The 6,000-nt window shown below is 46.9% G+C and overlaps 1 protein-coding gene across 6 annotated transcripts in view; it reads left to right on the top strand.

Annotated features, from left to right (window-relative positions):
- The first annotated feature begins 3,585 nt into the window (after positions 1–3,585).
- The window catches only part of UBAP2 (ubiquitin associated protein 2), a 137,279-nt gene continuing 134,864 nt past the window's right edge, over positions 3,586–6,000 (top strand). For all 6 annotated transcript variants that reach the window (XR_013967794.1, XM_080820532.1, XM_080820530.1 and 3 more), the window contains exon 1: positions 3,586–3,654. The gene's annotated coding sequence lies outside the window, so the exon portion shown is untranslated. The remainder of the gene's footprint in view (positions 3,655–6,000) is intronic.

Genomic DNA, 6,000 nt, shown 5'->3' with positions numbered 1-6,000 from the left:
TTAATTTATTTATTTGTTAGAGAGAGAGCGAGCGAGCACAGGCAGACAGAGTGGCAGGCAGAGGCAGAGGGAGAAGCAGGCTCCCCGCCGAGCAAGGAGCCCGATGTGGGACTCGATCCCAGGACGCTGGGATCATGACCTGAGCCGAAGGCAGCCGCTTAACCAACTGAGCCACCCAGGCGTCCCTCTCTCTCTCTTTTAAAATATATATTTTATTTATTTATTTGAGAGAGTGAGAGCACAAGCAGGGGGAATGGAAGGCAGAGGAGAAGCAGGCTCCCCGCTGACCCCAACTTTAGCCAAAGGCAGGCACTCAACCAACTGAGTCACCCAGGCACTCCTCTTTTTTATTTATATATTTATTTTTAGGAAAATCTATACCCAACCTGGGGGTACAACTCACAACACTGAGATCAAGAATCACATACATGCTCTTCCAACTGAGCCAAGCCAGACACACTGGTCTCTTTTCTCTCTCTCTCTTTTTTTTTTTTTTTTTGTCTCTTTTCTTAATGTTTATCTTTAATTAAAAAACCAGTACTTCTTTATGCAAAAATTAAAATGTCATAGATTAGATTAGTCCCTTTTTACTAGCACCCTCTATCACAAACCCTCCTTCCCACTCTACAGAGATAGCTCCTGTTACAACGTTTGTTTTCAGAATTGTTTTCTTGTACTTTCCGTTAAAGCCTTTGCGTCTCAGGGGTGGTTTTATCTTTGACTCTCCCACACAGTTCTATAAAGCAGGAATACAAAGAGGAGGAAGACTGAACTGACCCTGCACAATTCCAACTCACTGTCAAAAGGGAGAGATAAGATACATCTACACATGAATGGTCGTGATAATTTTTGTTTCAGCCTGAGCATTCTTTGATCAATTCAGATGTATAACAAAGGCTTCCCTTGAACTGAGCAGGACTGTTAAGGTTTCAATTGTTATTCATCAAGTAATTTAACCTACAACAGTCTATTAGTAACTAGAGTGTTAGTTGGTAATTAGCATAGTACTCTGCATAAAGATCAGTGTGTGCTAATTCCCTTCCCCCCTTACTTTTTTTTTTTTTTTAAAGATTTTATTTATTTATTTGACAGAGAGAGATCACAAGTAGGCAGAGAGGCAGGCAGAGAGAAGGCGGCGGGGGAGAAGCAGGCTCCCTGCTGAACAGAGAGCCCGATGCGGGACTTGATCCCAGGACCCTGAGATCATGACCTGAGCTGAAGGCAGCGGCTTAACCCACTGAGCCACCCAGGCGCCCACCCCCCTTACTTTTTAAAAATTTTTTTAACATATCACAGCACTCACCATAGACACCTTTTTTTTTTTTTAAGTATTTATTTGAGAGCAAGCGAGCAAGAGAGAACACACAGATTGAGAGTGAGAAGCAGACTCCCTGCTGAGCAGGGACTCCCCGCACCCCCCCCCCCCCCCCGTAGGGCTCCATCCCAGGACTCTGAGATCATGACCTGAGCCAAAGGCAAACGCTTAACCCACGGAACTACCCAGGCTCCCCCCCACCCCCCCGCCACACCCACCCAACCTTTGTTATCTGCTGTGCCGGAAGGGTACAAACCAGGTGTGAAAGTAATTACTACTGTTTACTGAGGGTTTAACTATGTGCCAAACAGGTACTTTACATGACCTCATCTATTTATTTGTTTTAAATATTTATTTATTTGAGAGAGCACCAGCAGATGGAGCGGTGGGTAGAGAGAGATGGAGAAGCAGGTTCCCTGCTGAACAGGGAGTTCAATGATCCTAGCCCCTGGAATGATGACCTGAGCCAAAGGCCCATGGTTAAACAGCTGAGCCACCCAGGTGCCCCTACATGATCTCATTTAATTTTCACTACCTGGTGAAGTGGTGTTATTGCAAAGGAAAGAAGCTCAAATTGAGGTAAGGCCAAAGTCCGTGTACCTAACCAGCCTGAGATACTGCCTTTGAGAATTAACTAGGTCAGTAAACGGGGAAATACTTTAAACTCCAAAATACTGGGGCGCCTGGGTGGCTCAGTCTGTTAAGTGTCCGCCTTCTCTCAAATAATGATTTCACGGTCCTGGGATGGAGCCCCACACTAGGCTCTCGGTTCAGCGGGAAGTCAGCTGCTCCCGCGCCCTCTGGCCTCCCACCCTGCTCCTGCTCTTGCTCTCGCTCATGCTCTAATAAATAAATAAAATCTTTAAAAAACACACAAAACTCCAAAATACTATGCCACAAGTATAAAGCATTATCTCTTCAATTATGCTTAATACCCGGAGTTAAAAAAGATCTTTCTGAGAGGAGGATTATTGTTTGGAGACAGAAAATCTGGTTTAGTTCTCTTCAGCTAGAAACAACTCAACCTCTCAACCTTTCTATTTTTTAAGATTTTATTTTTTAAGTAATTTCTGCACTCAAGGTGGAACACGAATTCACAACCCCAACATAAAGACTATCATACCCTATCGACTGAGTGAGCTAGGTGCCCCCTAAGCTTTTTACAGGGAGCAATCCCTGCCTCAAAGGGTTTATTATAAGATTTAGTGAAAATTGTTGTGTTGAGGAGCACCTGGGTGGCTCAGTGGGTTAAGCCTCTGCCTTCAGCTCAGGTCATGATCCCAGGGTCCAGGGATGGAGCCCCGCATCGGGCTCTCTGCTCAGCGGGGAGCCTGCTTCTCCCTCTCTCTCTGCCTGCCTCTCTGCTTATCTGTCAAATAAATAAAATCTTTTAAAAATATCTTTAAAAAATTGTATTGACACGCAGTAAACAATTAATAAATGTTAATCAATTTACGCATAAGAGACTTGGTAAAAGAATTCAAGGCCCACATTTAATAAGACAGAAGCTCCGAGTCCCATCTGCCCTGGGTAAGTTTCTAATGAAGCCTGGTCCACGATGCTGCACCTAGTCTAGCCGTTGGCGTTTTCCCGCGCAGAGGGCGGAGCGGAGCGCGAGACCGGGAACCTAGTAGCGGAACCCCATCCCCCGCCGGGACTACATCTCCCAGCGGGAACGGCGTTCAGCGCCCGGCAAGCAGCGTCCACTGGCATTAGTCTCAGAAGTCAGTACTGTCCGTTTTCCCTCACGGCTTTGCCTCGACACTAAGTCATAAATGCAAGGTCTATGAACCCGCGAGGGAAAGGCTGCGGTGGTAGGTACTTTCGCTGTGCAGCATAGTGGCGATAGTATTCCCCCCTCCCCCCGCGCAAGGTTTGGGGAGCTAGGCCTGTTTTGAATGGTTGGGCCACATCACGTGATGAGAGGAAGGCTGCCGCAGGGGAGCGACTCGTGGTGCCTTGTGAGGTCATCACAGCGCGACCAGCTGCAGTTGTGGGCATTCTGGATGCGGTATGTACTAGCCTCTTGACAACTCTGAGTATGAGAAATTTTATAAGATCTCCCTTATTTGCTCCTTCCCGGTGCCTAACGGCACTTCGGCGTTGTTGGCTTCTCTAGATGGCATGGGGGAAGCTGGAGGAAGCTACGTGCTCTGTGGGCGGGCTGGTGGGCCGGGAACAAGCGTCGCGTGGTGGCTCCTCCTTCGTGCGTGACGCAGAGGTCACGTGACGAGCCGGGGCGCCTCTGCCGCCGCCGCGGCTTTGTAAGAGGCACATTGGCAGGTAACGAGCGGCGGCGGCGGAGGCGGCTGGTCCCGAGTCCAGCGAGAACAGCAGCGGTAATTGGCAACCTCTCTCTCCTTTCCTGTTCCAGAGCCCTGAGTGTGGCAGCGTGCGTTTTCTAGTTCTGGGTTCAGCTCTTCTTTCCTCGAACCCTCTTCATACTGCCCCAGCGCCCACTCCTGAAGACCGGGCCAAGCGTCCCTCGCCAGCTTCATGCGTCCCCAGTATGCCCAGGCCCGGGCGCCTTCCTTCCTCTCTGTGCCGGCCGTCCTGTGCTTCTTCCTGCCTGCCCCACTGGTAGTCGGCCTGGCCCCACCCAACCCCAGGGGGCGCCTTCCCCTCCCCCCCTTCGGGTTTCTGCCCTAGAGGGTGTGGTTTTCTCTCCCACCTCTGTCCCTGCCTGCCTGTCCGCTGGAGCTCCCGCGCCGCGCTGATGTTTGCCATCCTGACCATCTTTCCGTTTTCACGCCTGTCGCTAGTCTTGGGACTGGGCATCTTAGAGCCCAACTTCTGCGCACTGTAGCTTTTCTCGGTTTACCCAGAGGAGTAGTTAGATTCTACTCATTTTCATTCTGGGAGGTTTTGGTGTTAAGACTCTTGGGGACTCAGTTTTTCTCTTCAGTCCCGTTCTCTCTAGTCTGGTTTTATCATAGTTTTTAAATGTAGTTTTGAGAGCACCCTATAAACCAAAGTTCTGTGTTATTCTCTCTCTCTCTCTTTTTTAAAGATTTTATTTATTTATTTGACAAACAGATCACAAGTAGGCAGAGAGGCAGGCAGAGAGAGAGGAGGAAGCAGGCTCCCTGCTGAGCAGAGAGCCCGATGCGGGGCTTGATCCCAAGATCCTGGGATCATGACCTGAGCTGAAAGCAGAGGCTTTAACCCACTGAGCCACCCAGGCGCCCCTGTGTTATTCTCTCTTTAGTGAATTACTTTTCCGTTTCCTTTGCCTCTGAATCACTTTCCCACATGGCTTTTCCACCTCTTCCCTTCGGTTTTCAATCTTATTTTTTTTGCCAGGGCATCTTAAGTGCTGCCACTCTGGTCTCCTATCCTTGCTCTCTAGGAGTTGATCCCTCCTGTTTGACATAATTTTGTAGCTTCACCACCACCTCTTTTGGATATTGGTTTCTGTTTATATCCGAGGTATATGATCTGTTAGTATTTAGGCTTATTATCTTTAGCCCTTTTGTACACTAACAGTTGAGAGCTTTCGATGGTCTTTTTAAGGTATCCAAACATCTTTTATTCAAAGGGCATATAATTAACTTTTTGGGTGAACCCAGGCCTTTTATATTTTCAGTTATGGTATACTTTTTATTAATTATTAATTAACGTTTATGGTATACTTTTTAAACCAAGAGTTAGGTCAGTAGTGTATTCCTCACTTTTTGTCATGCATTGTACGTCCTAATTTTTAGTGTCATTTTGTCTAATACAGGTGGAGGGAAGATGGACCTTATACCTAAGTTCTCCTGTATCCTCGGCATTGGGTGCCTAGATTAGCATGGTACTTACTGTTTCAGGAAAGGGTATAAATTCCACTCTCTGGAGACCATAGAGTTTTGTAGTCCACCAGTATATCTTATGTACTTGCAGGGCCCCTTGGCTGGGTCTGTCATCCTTCTATTGCTGTGAGCACTTATCTTTAGGCAGAACGGATTAGTCTCCCACATTGCTCTTCTACTTATCTCCAGTATGTTCCATGTGATTTTTCCTCATTAAGGCTGGTTGGATGAGATTCCCCCCATCTCTGTCTTGCTAGTTTTCCACAGCTCTGATTTCTCATTTGCTTCCTTGTTGCTTCTGACCCTCAGAAATGAAACAATTCAGAGAAGGGAGTTTTTTGTGTGTGTGTGTATGAAATACAGCTGGAAATGGTGGCATGGAAATGAGGCCATGGGAAAGGGTTGTGATAATTGCCTCTCCTGCTTGTTTCCTGCTGTTCTGGTTTCCTCTAGCCTTTCTCTTTAAATGTGGGCTGTACTAGCAGCAGTCACATGGAGCAGCCTTTAGAACAACACTAGAACAACAATAACACCTCGTTTCCCTTTCCTGGTAACTGATGGCAGCTTGTGCAGTGCTCACCAGCAGTGTCTCTTGGTATTAGCCTGAGTGACTCTTATTGTTTAGGGAGAAATGGTAGAACATGAAGAGGAATGGTTAATTTCAGTAGGCCCTTGTGTTTCTATGGGAAGGAACTGGTTGCTATCTCTACTCCTTTAACAATACATACACTACATGTAGAAAGTATAAACCAGTGTTGAAGTTCTAAACTGGTATGAAGTGAAGCCTTCACTTTGGAAGTGTTAAGTCTTGAAGTATTGATTCCCCAGTCCTTTTTATTTTATTTTTGTAAGGATTTTAAGCATTTATTAGAGAGCTTGACTGTGTGCAGGTGG

The sequence above is a fragment of the Martes martes genome (assembly GCF_963455335.1).
Source record: "Martes martes genome assembly, chromosome: 12".
NCBI lineage: Eukaryota > Metazoa > Chordata > Mammalia > Carnivora > Mustelidae > Martes > Martes martes.
This window is presented reverse-complemented; position numbering and strand designations above follow the sequence as displayed.